Source organism: Cyanistes caeruleus, chromosome 4 (assembly GCF_971803275.1).
Source record: "Cyanistes caeruleus chromosome 4, bCyaCae1.hap1.1, whole genome shotgun sequence".
In the NCBI taxonomy this organism is placed as follows: Eukaryota; Metazoa; Chordata; class Aves; order Passeriformes; family Paridae; genus Cyanistes; species Cyanistes caeruleus.
Window position 1 is genome coordinate 31,403,157 of NC_141704.1, and position 15,199 is coordinate 31,418,355.

Here is a 15,199-nt window from a genome sequence, read left to right on the forward strand (position 1 = left end):
TAAGGAACTGCAGCATATGCCAAGCTTCAAGCTGCTCTTGAGGTCGGGAAGCAAATGTAATGTAGCTTTTGAACATTTGCCTTATCCTTCAACCACTTTAAACATTTCCCCCTTCTCCCTTCCCCCTCCCCTTCACACACATATTCCTTTTAGACCTTGTTTCTTTCGGGCCAGTCCATATTAAGCATCATCCTCACTGAATTAATTATCACATCCCAGCGAATCCTACGGATCCCGTTTGTAATGCACAATATGCTGCAGAATCTTCCGCGACAGGGTATGGCAAAACGAGATGCGAGGTGACAACACACTCGTGAGGAGCTCCTGTGCGGTAGTGGGTTTCTCAGGCAGGACCAGGCACTTCCCATTAGAGTCAAAAAAAGAAAGCATTTAGGATTTGTAATGTGTTTTCTAGGGTTTTGGTTTTTTTTTTTTTTCTCTCCAAGGATCTGTGCCCATTTTTCACATAAAATATGGTAAGTAGTCCAACTTTCTCTCAGTTTGGGCAGGAGCCATTAGGCTGAGGTAGCCAAGGTTAGGGCCCAGTAGTAGGGCAGATCTCTGCAGGAGTATTGGCATCGCTGCTCCAGGAGAGACGGGGGAGGACAGAGCGGTGGCAGCGAGATCCCCAGGCGCGATCCACGGGTACGGCCCGGTCCTGCTGCCACAGTCACACCTCTGCTCTGAATGGGGCCGCCGGAGAGCAGCCTTGGAAAGGGGGCGGCTGGTGCAGAACCTCGGGTTGTGCTGTCGATAATTGCTCTGTGCTTTGAAGAGTACGAGCCCCATCCCTTTTTTTTTTTTTTTTTCCCCACGGCCCAAGTTCAACTATGATGGGTAAGTCATTACCATGACACCGAACGCAGAAGGACGGAGCAGGAGGGGACATTGGAGTCCCCCCCCCACCTTGTTTTTTCCTTCTTTTCTTTCCTAAAGATCGTCTCTTCATTGTGGCAGGAACTGTCTTTTTTCTCCCGTTGGAACTTTCTCTCCGGCCTCCCTTTTCCTTTTATTTCCCGAGATGTAAGAGATGCTTAGTTTTCTCCAAGGACAAACAAGGAGATGGATGGTGGAGCCAAGTCACTCTCCTTAGGCTGAACGCATCCTTCCCTGTTCTACAGGGACAGAGGAGCTGAGCACTGGGATGCTGAACCGAGATAAACAGCAGCCCCACAGAAGAGCTCTGTGCCCCTTCCTGCATGGGTCATTCTGGCTCAGCCGTTCTTTTGGAGCTGGGAGGTGGAAGGGTGCAGTAAAGACAGCACTCGGGGTACTGGGGTTTCTTGCTTTAGTGGAATTCAGGGCTAGAACCCTATTTATTGGTAGTCCGTTTTAAACGTAGGATAAGTGCGGACCCATCAATATGCAGCTATTTGTCAGAGATCAATGTGTCATGTCTTATGAAATTGACGTCCCTTTACCTTTCCTTAACTGAGGAAAGAGAGGACAATCTCTTCTTGCTCCCAGTGCAGACCCCGCCGGCCCAATGCTACATCGCCATCTGCCTTCCCAGCTTTGCTGCGAGCAGCGTCGGTGCAGTCTGAAGAAGAGTTGGGCCTCAGTCTCCGCAGGTTTTTTCCGCTTTCTTGCGAATCTTTTGCAAAGGTGTTGTTGAGCCACAGAGCTTCCCTTTAGGTCCCTACGAAGAGGAACGCACCTGGCCACCCGCCGGTGAAGATGCTCTCTCCTAGCGGGTGACTCGTGTTTCGGTGTTAACCCCGCTCTGCTGACGAGGCAGAGCCCATTTGGAAGGCTGCCCTCGGGGGGAACTCGAGCTGGTGGCTGGCAGAGGCGGTGCACAGCTCTGCCTGCTGTGCTGGCAGACGCTGATCAGCTTAAGTAGCCTCATGCCAAGCGAACCGGCCAGAGGCGCGTTCCTTGTCTGTGTCCTGCGGGCGGGAGCCCGGCGGCTGCCTCCGCATCCCTAACGATGCGCGAACTGCCCCGCTTTCCCTCCGTCATCGGATCCGTCAGCCCTCTACGGCCTAATCGTGCTGTGGAGGCGAAAAGTGAGAGGTGTCAGAAAAATGAGGCTTCAGATCAGGTGGAGCCATCTGTAGAGCGTAAATAACATTTCCCCCGGCTCAGAAGCCGTGCGTACCCTCCGCAGGCAGAAAGGTGAAAGCGGGGACACAGGGCTTGCGAAGCGGCCGGCTGGGATCTCATGGAGGAGCGGTGAGGCCCAGCTCCAGCCTCAGCAGTTTCTCTTCAAGGATAGCTAGCAAATTTCCAGAAGCTTTTAACCATCAACCTGTAGTCAAAAGTGTTATTCTAATAAAAAAGGCGTTTCACGAATTGACAGTTTCTCACTTGACCCTTCATCTTTTTCTCATCATCCCTGCGAGATGAATGACACGTTTTCCTTTATCTCTGAGATTTTGCCAATTTTTCTGCCCGAACTATTTGCAAAATCCACGCCGTGGATTTCCAAGTTGTCTGAACCAAAACTTTTGTGTAGATCAACTCCCCCTTCTACCAGCGCCGGAATGACGATATTGTTACTAAGTAAACGACCAAATAAATTAAGTAGAACTCAGCCCACCCTTGCCAAAAGCAAACAATTCAGGGAGAATCTCCTGAGCAGCACGAAGCCCTCACACCAAGAATTGAAACAGAAAGACGGAGGTCCTTTGCAAAAATGGTGACACATTTCCATTATCTTCCTAGTTACCTCCCCAAAGAGAGCGATTTCATCCCATCGCTTACAATCATCTGTGCAGAAGGAGACGTGTCATTTCTAGACATGTTCTGGATATCGTGGGGTTTTTTTTTGTCTTCGGTTCACAGCTGGCTATTTCAGTAAAATCTCTTTGCAAGGCCTCTCTCTCGTTCTCGTTGACTTTCTTCTCCCTTTCCCAGTTTTGTAATTTCCACCTTCACCCCTGCTTTTCTCCTCATTCCTCTTCAATGAGTTCACTTATTTACTCCTTTTAATGATCCATTCTTCCCGTTTGGAGTCTTCTCTGCGGGAAGCCATTCCTCAGTGTTTGAGAGATTTGCATCTCTTTTGTTTTCAGGCTTTTGTTTATGGAAAGGGGAATGAGGACGGAGTGATGGAAGATCCCCTTATCTGCGAAGGTCCTGCATCTTGCCCGGAGCTGGTGAATCCACGTTTGCTGTGGAAATTTGAGCATTTTCTTGTTACTTACCTCTTGTACCTCTCGTAAGCACGCTTGAAAAGGTGTTAGATAGGGAGGTGGTCAAAAAGAGATGGAACTCGGGGTAGGAACCCCAGTTATATAATCTCTCTCGCTCTATTTTCGGCAGGTGATACCCACTCCTCACTGGTATCAGATATTCAGGGGTTTTGTTGGTGGTGTCACATTTATCTTTCCCTTAACTAATCGAGGAACGCTATTAATAATCCTTGGCGCTTACCTTCCCCTGGCTGTGAAAACCCATTACATTGGCAAACCGATGGTCCACATGAAACTCCAATGTCGAGGGGAGAGGCAAGCAGTACAAGTCAGCTGTTAAGCGACAAATAGGCAAATAACAATGATAAAAATGCTATTGAGGCCTATTTTCCATGGTGCAATCCATCTAGGGACACTTTTCCTGATATTTAATGTTTTTTTGGCAAGGGAAAACGTTTTGCAGAGGACCATGAATCATACATCAGGTGGAAGTGGCATTGTGGAGATCACGATGCATTAGAAGGTTCATTTCGAGAGATGGGACTCTGCTCAGGAAGGGAATGGGAAGATGTAACTCCCTCACTGGCGTGAGGGAAAGCACAGATAGGCTCCCGAGTTTGCCCTTTTCTTGCTTGAGCCTTGACAGATACTATTTGAAACAAAATAGAACAGCTCTAAACTGCCTCCTGCACCTGAAGGCTACAACATTCAGATTTACCTCTCGGCCTTGAAGCAAGTCGGAAATACAGTATTTTTTTTTGTATTTTTTTTTTTGTATTTTTTTTCCTGCAGGCAACAGCAAACTCAATTGTGTAATTCTGATTCCTCATACTTACAGGGGCATGCAAAATCTGCATTCAGGGCCCCATTGGGCAAGGTGCTGTAGAAGTCTAAAAAATTTACAATTTCTTGGGAAAGATAGGGAATTGTGAATGAAGAGATCCTATATATACAGCCATAATACATTGACTGTAACCTTTTCAGCATATAAATTGACTTTATGCTGAGTTGCTTATTCCAGAGAAAGACACCTTTGAAGACACTTCTATTTTTACTCTGTCAAGCAATAACAACAATAAAAATGCCTATGAAATGTATTTGCCATTCTGTAATCCATTTGGGGATATGTTTCCTGATATTTAACATTTTTTTGGAAAGGGAAAACATTTTATAAAGGATTATGCACTGCATTTATCTGTAGTACATTTATGAGTAAAAAAAAAAAAAAAGTTACATTCTGTTTCAGCAGTCAAACCCAACATTTCCTAGGTTAAAAAGCAACCAAGGTTTTGTGATACAATGAAAATTATCTTTTGAGAAAGGCAGGTGCTGCAAAAGTGAGCTTTGATTTTTCTAGCTTGATTAATTGACACTAGAAGTGAGGAAATATAATTGAGGTATGTATGGGATAGGAATATTTAAAAATATTTCTCTACTGCCCGTATAATTTAGATGCTGAGTTCTGTGATAAATTGGAAGTACTCCAGCAGCTTCAGATAATTTCTAAAGAGGCAGCTTTATTGAATCAAACATGACAAAGGTTAACTCAATCGTTTGTGTTCTCTCCCTTATTTTTTTTTTTTTTTCTATTACACTTCCTGTAGTGGTTTTTGAGTTTTCAGTGTGCTACAGTAGTATGGGAAGTAATACTACTTTTCAGCAGCATTCTTGATTTCTCACTGTGTCCATACCCTAGCTCAGAGCAGGTGATAATTACAGTGTGAGGTAGCTGGCTCTTGTGGGTCCAGATGTTTCAACCAAATGGTGCGTTGCCTTTGGAGCAGTACAAGTCATCAACAGTATACTGTTTGCTAAATTCAGTCATGTGGGGTTTGCCTTATACTTTCCCATTTAATAAACCCTTGGTGTAGTCCCAAGATTAGATTCTTGTTTAGAGATACCAGTATCTCATGGTTGTTAGCTGCATGCTTCATTTCCATTTGGTAGCTGGCAGAACAACTTTTCTCTTTTACCTTCCTTTGGCAGCTTAGAGCGGATAAGGATTGTAGGACTGTCTTTTTGGCTAATGGGCTGTGACTTCCATTTCATTTCATTCCATTGGATGGCTGCATTTGTCCACTGGTGAAAGGAGAGCAAGTGCAGGGCCAGTCATTGTGATCCCTCTGTGTAATTCAGCCATGTGAAAGCAATCCTGATTAGTGGAAATCCTTTCTTATCCTTTTAGTTAGCTCCTAATAAGGCTTATTTACAAAGAGAGAAGCAGATTTATGACCATATTGGGCATATAGTGAGGTCTCTGTTACATGTCAAGTATTTAATTAATTAAAAGGGATTTTGTTGTTGGGATTTTTTTTTCTTTTCGTAAGAAGAATACAATCAAAATCTGACACATATAGATTACTTGTACAAGTCTTCCCAAAGCTGGAAGGTGTGGAGAGTTGTGGCAATAGGGTCACTGAGATTCTGAAATTTCACCCATGTGAAATGGTAGATTTTAGGGAGGAAGTTTGTGTTACTGCACTTGTCAGTTTTGGTAATGTGGTTGCATATTTACTATCATCTCAATCAGGTTCATTCACAAAAAATTAGGGCTGTGTTTCCTCTTTAGGATACGGAGTTGGGGATGCTCATCCATTATAATTTCCTTTTCCCCACCACACATATATAACTGTAATCTGAATAATAAGGTGCTCTGGGTCCCTTTCAGCCAACGTATCCAAAATTTGTGACGGTATCATCACAGCAGTAGCATAACATCCTAAAACAGGAAGTTTGCCCTGCTGCTATCTCCTGTGTCTGCTGTGTTGTGACAAGCAGCTTCAGTCTTCAAGGATACCAGCCAGCCATCTTTTGCTCCCCATAGATTTTCCTTATTTGTTAAAGATGTAGTAGAATCACAGAATCATTCAAGTTGGAAAAGACCTCCAAGATCAAGTCCTGACTTTGACTGAACACTACCAGCTTTAAGTTCTACATCCAGTAGTTTCTTGAACACTTCCTGGGATGGTTACTCCCCCACTTTCCTCAGCAGCCCATTCCAATGCTTAACCATCCTTTCAGGGAAGAAATTCTTCCAGATGACCAACCTGAAGCTTTAGTCTGCCAAGGACGTTGTGATGATGAGTGCTTATACGTGCTGGAGAGGAAAGTGGACAAATTCATGGAAGAGAGATCTGCTGAAAGTTATCAAACTCCTACAGGCCACATCCAGCTTGTGAAGTTCCTGAGCCAAAATGGTTGGGATTTGGGATAGGATTAGAGGAAGGTGTAATAATCGGACTGCCTTGCAATTACATTCCTCCAAACACTTATCTATGTCCACTGTCACTGTCTACACTACTGAAAATGTCCTTTGTTTTGTATATGTAATTATAATTTCCTCTGCAATAGCCTGTTCTTGGTTTTGCCTGAGGGAAGTCTGTATTCCTAGGATCAAAGCTCAGTGGTTCCATTTTTACTGATTTTTCCATTCCTCTGGTAATTGTCTCAAAAGCTGAAGATAGCAAATAGCTGCAAGAGATACCCCAGAGGTAAGAAATAGGTCACTACCAGTCCATGCTACCAGTGGGCTTTGGGGACTCCCCAGCTTGTATTGCAAATGGTGTGGAAAAGAAAGCGAAATGTCTCACCCAAAGGGGATAATACAAATAAAAACCAGAGATAGGTGTAAACCCCTGGTGAGAGTTAGGCTCAAATTACCAAACAAGAAAAAGGCAAGTGCTGAAAGAGTAGGTCTGTGTATCATAACACATCCTAGCAACTTCAAAAGGATATTTACAGCAGGAAAAAAAGCTGTTAGTCCCAGTGGGAAACCCTGACCCCAAGGTTAAGCGAATGGAAACAGTTGGTTTTCTTTACTACAGACACTTGTGGGTACCAGACATTTGTCATAATTGACACTCTGGTGGTGTTCACGCTGGGATGGATAAGCCCCATGTAATTATTACCACAGGGGTTGTATTCCAGAAAAACTAGCACAGCAGAAAGATGGTTTCATTACTTATTCCTATTTATACTAGGCTGCTGGTAGGAGAACAGTCAAAGTATTTAGATCAGGGTAAACAGCTTTTGGGGAAACTGGACTTTAGTTTTAGCAGCCAGAATCCTATGGTAATCCAAATTTTAATAGTAATTCTTTAATTAATCTGTTGTTTGTTTGAGTTTTTTCTTGTATTATTTTTTCCTTTTTAAAAAAATAAAAATTAATGCACTTATTCATTTCAGAGATGTTAGTGCCCAGTGAGATGGATTTAAAAGTCAAAGGTTTGTAAAGGAGTCATATCTTTCTGAGTTAACAGCAAGTGTGAAGAATTTTATAGCTCAAATGCTCAAATGGCAAGTTGGGGCTTTGCTGCCAACATCTCAAGTGGAAATTTTTAGATAAGGAAGTTTATAACTATTACCAGAACAGGAGCACTGTTGTGTCAGCTGTTTATTAATTGTCAATATTTCATTAGAAAACAATTCTTCCATTTGCACAATTGGTAAATGAGGCGTCTTCTCAAGTTTAACTGATGATTTGAATCCAGCTAAGGAGAATAACAGTAAATAAAAGTCATTATTCTGTAGTGCCGTTTCAATCACCCTGACGAAATGAGTTGAACAGCATCAGCCCAGTTGTTTATAAACAAATACACACAAAATTACCTTATTTGCACTAAAAAATATCTCCCTGTTGTTCATGGCCTGAATCTGACCCAAATGCTGAATTCTCCTGCTTTCACTTTTTTATATCTCTAGGTTGCCTAAAAGAAAGATTACAGGAAGGAAATCTCTCTTCTTGCTACCTGTTCTAAACTTCTTAGGAGAATGGACTGACATTCAAGTGTTAGCTTGTCCAGCAAGCCTGGAATTTACCTGGGATCCCCTCAGGTAAATGTCACATTGAAAATCTGAGTTTGTCTCTTGTAACGTCCTTATCCTCTGTGTTCAGGAGAAAAAAATATTGAAGAAAGATTCACAGACATATTCCTAAGGGAAGTAAGTTTCCCCTGACATTTCCACTATATCTCAACTTCTTACAATTTTATTTCAGATATTCCTTCTGATAGTCATCACATTGTTAGTAATTTTATGTATGGGGATTTCTTTATTTTCCTATGAAAGTGAAAAAGTTTATTCCTATTATTTAAAAAAATATTTGCAAAACACAAATAGATTTATTGGACTAACCATTTTAATAGAAAATTACATTATGTTTTTTATATTTTGCACATCTGAATTGGTCTTCATTATGGGCATACTCTTTTTTTGCCTGGATGTTTGTATTGTTTCTCCTCCCCAAAAGGCTCACAGTGGCAATCTCTTGCAAAAATCACCCTATTGCAGGGTCTTTTTGAATTCCTGCTTTCAGAACTATGTATATATTCCTTGTGTAGCTAAAAGAAGTGCTGTAATCTAGAAGTAGAGCATCAATCCATTTGGTCGAGATGCATCAGCACTTTAGGCTCATGCTTTGGTATTTTGATGGCTGTTTGTAAGAGGCAATAGCCTCCCAAGCCTTTTGAGGTTTGATCTCACTGGGAAACAGAAACTGCTGTCTTGAAGAAGAATGAGATATTTCAGAAAATTGATCATTAATAGCTTGCTTGTGGATGATGCAGAGACTTGCAGGACACAAGTGATGTGTTGGCTGGCAGCATTTTGCCTCTGAAATTTATAATCTCAGTTATTTTTCTGCACTTCTGTTGACAGTTTTGCTCTGTAATTTGTGAAGGAAAAAGCAAATATCAGGGCATACTGAAAACCTTGCTGATCTCTGAGGTAGTGTACTTCTATGTCTTCTGTTACTATCAGCTGCCTAGGGACTTATTTTTCCAACACCTTCTCCTGTTAAAGGGCAGACAACTGAAACAAAAACAAATCAACTGTTTACGTGAGACCACACAGTACAGAAATTGCATGTTACATCCTGTCATGGAGTGGTATCTTCCAAAATGGACCTTCCTTTTTCTTTTTGTTGCTCTAGGTCTTGATGGTGAGAAGTATATTTTGTGACAGCAGTGTCACTGGGGTGGAGCAAAGAGATCATTGCTTTCACATGAGAGGATTTGTTTGTTACTTGACCTCTTCTTTACTACCATGTTCACCCTGTTTATTGCACAGAACGTTGTCTCTTTTCAGATGTGCTTCTTTTGCCCTTTCTTAAAAGGGATAGATTTGTTCCAATTATTAATATTATTCATAAGCCTGTACTCATAAGCACATTGTAAAAATGCTTAAAGCTGTGTTTACAAGAAATGGGGGAGGAGTGGGGCTCTTTCTTCTCCCAGGAGAGGGAAAGTTTGCTAATGCCCCGTGAGGGAATGACAGATGATTTCTCTCTCAGGTTATACATGTTCTAAATCCTCACCACTGTTTTTCTCCAGCAATGAGGAGTCAGATGCTACTGTAACAGCACAGAACTTGTGCAAATCCCTTACAAAGACCTTTATTACTGCTATGAGTAAAACCAAGTCACTTGCTTAACATTTCATCCTATTTTTAGGTGAGCTTACGTTTCTGAAGGATGTATTTGATTGCCTTTCATGGTTTTGGCTAGTTTTCTCTTGATTTTTTTTTTTTTCTTTTTTTTTAGTGTGATATGGGAGGATGAAGGTGTGAGAAAGTGTCTATTTCTCTGAGCTGTTGTGTTGGTATTTGTTAACCTGACATTTTGTGTGATGTGCCCAATTCCCTTTCTAGAAGTTTTTAGGAGCCATGGGAATAAAGACAGCAGAAATCACACTTTTCACACACAATTTCTCTCCTGAAAAAAAAACCCAAACTGGGGGAAAGGGTAGGCAAATGATTTTGTGAACAAATCTTTGATTTGGCCTCAGGGTAAACGCTGTGAAGTCTTGGGAGAGGAAGTTGGTTTTTATTTCACTGGTTTAGTGTAACCTGATTTGCAAGAAATGCTTTTACATCCAGAGAGCTGCATTTTCGACTCAGTTGTCTTTTGAGGGTCTGAGCCATCTTCCACAGTTGTCACTGAGACTCTTGTGGTGCTTTTAATGGAGATTTCACCATGGTCCTCTTCTAGAGCTATTCTCAAGAACTGCCATGTGATAGGGATCAATTAGTACCAGTGAATAATTACTTTGTAGAGAGCAGGCCAATTGTTTAGGAGTTTCATTGACACCGTAAATCTAGGTGGGCAATGATCTCTTTTCTGATATCAGTGACTGCTGAAAACTACTGATATTTTATATTGTAATCTGAAGGCAGAAAAACCAGGTAAAAGATTTGTCTTTTCTGCTGTTTCATCTTAAGCATCCGTATTTTATGCATGTGCTTTCTTTTTGTTTATAAGAAAGAGTACATCCTGGACTGTCATATTATGTTTTGTTTTGTGGGTTTTTTTGAGAGTTTTTTTGCTGTGGTGGTGTTTGATTTAGTTTTGTTTTTTTTTTTTTTTTTTGTGTGTGTGTGTGTGTGTGAATGTAAGGATGCATAACTGTCCATCTTCTGACATAGAAGCACCACAGAAGTCCGCAGTTCTGGAATGAGGAATTATCATATATTGTCACCAAAACTAGCCAAGTATTGACATACCAAATTTTAAAACACTGTGTATTTTATTACTCACTAAGACCAGTAAGAATATCTGTTCTGGTAAGTAGTTATGAGTGTGTGAGAGAAGCAAACAAGGGAATGATTGATTGTGTGAGGATGAAGACTGGGGAACAGATAGATACATGCTGAGAGAGAGAGATAAAGATAAATACCTTTTCACCGTGGGTGTCAGCCGGAACAGATGCCTCAAGCATGTACACAGCCTTAACCTGAGTGTGTGTGTGTACATTCCCCCTCCCTACATAATCTACACTTGTAGAGAAAGGTATGTACCTATGTGAAAAAAACAAGTACATACCTGATGTAGAGTTAAATGAAAAGTTGTTTCAATAGCCGAGTTCCTGCTCTTATAAAATCAGGGAAATTGTGGTCATCTTGAAAAATATAAGGAAGCTTTGAGAAACCTGTAGAGAAAAACATAGTTCTCCTACGTTTTGGTAAGTGGAACATTTGGAACTTTTTGCTCCCCTACCAGAAGTGCATCTGATACACTGTACAGGGATTTCAAAGTTTAATTTAGCTTAACTCTTGGCTGCAAACAACTGCTGATAAATTTAGTTGGGGGATTAGGGAAGACTAATAGCTCCTTAAAAGGAGCCTGAAGATGAGACAGCAAAACAAAAACATCTGCTAGACTCTCTCTTAGAATGGTAGCACAGTCATATTTTAGAGAAGTAAATAGGGTTGGACAAGAAGTGGTTTTTGTAGATATAGGCACTTGAAGAAAGAGATCCAAATGTGTGTTTAAGGAAGTTGTTCCCTTTCCAAAGTGAAGGAGGGGGTATCTTAAGTGGAATCAGTAGTATATAGCAACCACCCTTCTCCTGTGGTTCTACATAGTTTGCTAGCCCTTTAAAAATAGCTATTGTTACTTTCTTTTCCCCATTATGTTTTTAACCAAATCAGTACAAGAAAACTCAGGTGTTTATTTGGAGAATAGACTTATTGGAAATTACTAGAAGTTTCTCTTTCTACATGCTTCTTCCTCAGCTGTTTTATACTGCATCAAATTTTCTAATTCCAACTGTAATTGGGCCCTTTTTTAAGTATTGTACTTAGATGTCACATAGCAAGAATCAATTCTTATGCCAAAGGCACTATGATCTTGCACAGTCTTCTTTATCCTAAACTTTTTGACTATGAATAGTCCCTCTGAAGCTAGATTTGGAGCTTAAATGAGAATGAAGTAACTATTTAATGCCTTTTTTTCCTGCCCTCACATAGCCTTCAGATATCCCACTGCTACATTTTTATTTTTTCTGTTGCCCAAGGGCCCCAGAGAGAACTTACGTGAGAAAAGGTTAAAAAAAAAAGAGTATTTGAATAATTATTATCCAAACTAAGAGGGAGTAATCATTTGATAGCGTTTCAATCTGCTTAAAAAGAAATGTCCTTTCATAGAGTGTTTAATTATCTTGTGGGTTTAGCAGCTGGATGGCTATTATTTCAGCAAAGAGTTTATTGAGATTTGCAGAAGGATTGTATGTAAGAGCAGAGTGCCTGTTGTTAGCCTAGCTAAATCTGATAGACTTTGAAAGAATAAGACAATCATCTGTAAGAAAGTAAACTGTATTGCCAAGTCAAGCAAGTGTGTTTGGTTTTCAATTTTTTTTTGTGTTTTGCAACAATTGAAAAGAAAGTATTTAGATTAGAAATACAGGTCTGCTCTGACGAATCAAATGGAGTATGGATTCAAGAGTGAAAGAAACTAACAATTTTTCTAGTATAAAAATTTTTGCTATGTTCATGAACTCTTTGTATACTTACATGATGATGTAGGTGGACTGGTAAGCCCCATGTTTTGCATTCAAAATATGTGAACAGTAACTTTTCTGTAACTGAGAGCAAAATGTCTCTGACTTTTCAAGTTATATCGCTAAAATACCAGTTGGAATTAAGTATTTATGTGGTGAAAGTGTTATTTTCTGAAATTCTTGCTCTCCCAATCAAGTCTATTTATAAAACTCTGCAGCCTTTCTGACTGCTCACTAGTTAACAGCCTAAAGAGCCCAATTTCAACTTGTGTAAATGTTTCTTCATCCTTTGTTTCACTGTGTAAGCACACCAAGCATGGTGAAAGTTATAACTGTTTTATTTCTCATACTAAGACTCTTGATGTCTAAAGGCCACAGCCTTAACCAAAAAATAAAGAGACTGAGGGTAATGGGAGACAAACTACTAAGGCAAAGGAAAACAAAGAAATGTTTAATTGCTAATAAAATTAGTGCAGGTCTAGTGCTTGTGTGGTGTATAATTTTAATCTCTCTATTAATTTTCATGGCAAACATATTTCCCTCCTCCCCCTTTGGAGCACTGAATACTTGTTGTGTCAGGCAACATTTGAGAAAGGCTGCTCAAAGGTACTTTACGCATCAAGCTCTCTTGATTATTTTACAAGTATCATTAACACAGACCAGGTTTTCCCTGGGATTACCAGGTCAGTTTATAGGTTTCTTGGTCATTCCAGAGCTTCCCCACACACACTTGATAGACTTGATGACAAGAGAGCTGACAAAGCAGGAGCAGGCCCAAAGCCAAATAATTAGCTGCTATTTAGGGGAGGTGCCTTGAGGAATTATTTTCCAGCTCAGAGGTTCAAGACTAGAAGAACAAAGGTTGGGATCAATAAAGGAAAGAAAAGGTTATGTGAAGAGAAAAGTAGGTTGAGGAGGAAGATGGGCTTGGAGAAAGATGCATGCCACCAAGAGAAAATGGTGAAGCTGGAAAACTTGGTGATCAAAGAGGAAAGAATTTGCATATGAATGAGACAGGAAGTATAGGCAAGGCATGGAGATCAGTTGATTACTTCTTTCTGTCAGTGCAATCTGAGAATATGCATCAATACATTTTACTGTGATGTTATTAAAGGTACTGATTTTAGAAGTGTTGACTTTAGGAGAACTTGAGTTTCAGCTCATTCTTTTTTTTTTTTTTTTTTTTAATACAAGAAACTTAATTTTATAGCACTGTATCACAGACTGTCTGAAGTGTTCACAGTTGCCTAATGCCTGTGAGATTTTAATTTAGGTCAAGCAGATTGGCTGACCAGTAGCTCTGATGGAGACTCTGGTTGTCTGAAGATAGCATCTGGTAACTGAACATAGAATAAGTAAGGTTAGAAGGGGCCACCAGGTGTCATACATGCAATGAATAGCTCAAAGGTGACCTAAGATAAAGGATAGGTTAAACTTGTCTAGTCAAGGTTTGCACATTTCCCATGACAGAGACCCCGTAGTCTTTCTAGGCCTTGTTCCAGTGTCATGTTGAATTATTTTTTTCTTACCTCCACTGAGATTCTTTTGCTTGTGCAACACTGTCTCCTGTCCTTTCATTATCCACCTAGGAGAAGAGTCTAACTGTGTCTGCTCTTTAATCTCACTTTGTTTAGCTGGTGTAGCAGTTATATCTCCCTCCCAGTCTTTTCCTTTTTAAGCTAAACAAAGTAATTTACTTCAGCTTTTCCTTGAATATTGTGTGCTCCAGCCTTATTTGTCCTTGGTTGAGCTCTATCAGACTGTCACTATTTGTCTTGTTTCTGAGGGTCCAAAACTAGTGATAATATTTCAGATACAGCCTTACAGTATTCCAGATACAGCCTGATAAGCATTTGCTAGACAAGAAAAATAATTACTCTTGACCTACTGGCTATTGTTTCACTGCTGCAAAAAACCCTAACAAACTGAAGTGGAAGTATAGAGAGAGAAATAAAGGCTATAAACAACAAAGATCTATGAAAGAAGAGGAAAAAGCAAGGATTTGAGCAAAGCTTGGTCAGCAAAATTGCAAATGTTGTGGGTCTGAGACTGTAGTTGTCCAGCCATGCTGTCAGACAGTGGAAAAAAAGCTCTGATCTATTACCTTTTCTGATGCAGAGGTCTTGGCAAGGAATATTACTACCTCAGGGCATCTACAGACTTTCAGGTACCAACAGAGTACATTCTAGGCAGTTCCCCAGAGGGTAAGGTCGAGATTCTTATTCATCAGTTTTCCCTTCCTATGCCCGAATGTAAATCATAATGTCATGTCTAAGAGATATAATTTATAGCCAGCCTTCTGGGTGGTCAGCTTCACATCTCATAAATTAGATAGCCAGACACTTGTGGGTCAAGTCTGGACTTGCATTGGACTTTGCACTGCATTACTTTAGAGAAAGGATAGATTCTCCCCAATTCTTCCTTACATTTGCTTGTTTCTACATATCCCTATTTTTACTTTCTATGTTACTCTTTTTGTCAGCTGTGCATTGTCCCTATTTTTGCTCTCATTCTTTTCTTTTTCTTCAGTGGAGCATGTTAGTGGTTGTGGTAGATCAGTATATGAAGTTATCTGATTTTTATGTGTAATCTTTTGTTTATCTGACTTCCCAGATATAGAATAAAGGACTATGTTCCTCTTCCCAGCCTTCCCTCCCTTGTTCCCTTTCCAGAGGCACATATTTCACAATGAGATAACTGCAGAGAAAGTTCAAAGAAAGTTCTCTGGATGTCAAAGATCATGATTCTTTCTTGCAGGTGAACAGCAGAAGATGTCCCAGCTCTTCTCAA

General features: G+C 40.5%; 1 protein-coding gene across 4 annotated transcripts in view; it reads left to right on the plus strand.

Annotated features, from left to right (window-relative positions):
• Nucleotides 1-15,199, plus strand: part of NCF4 (neutrophil cytosolic factor 4) — a 53,623-nt gene that overhangs the window by 19,347 nt on the left and 19,077 nt on the right. The gene's annotated exons all lie outside the window — the stretch shown is intronic.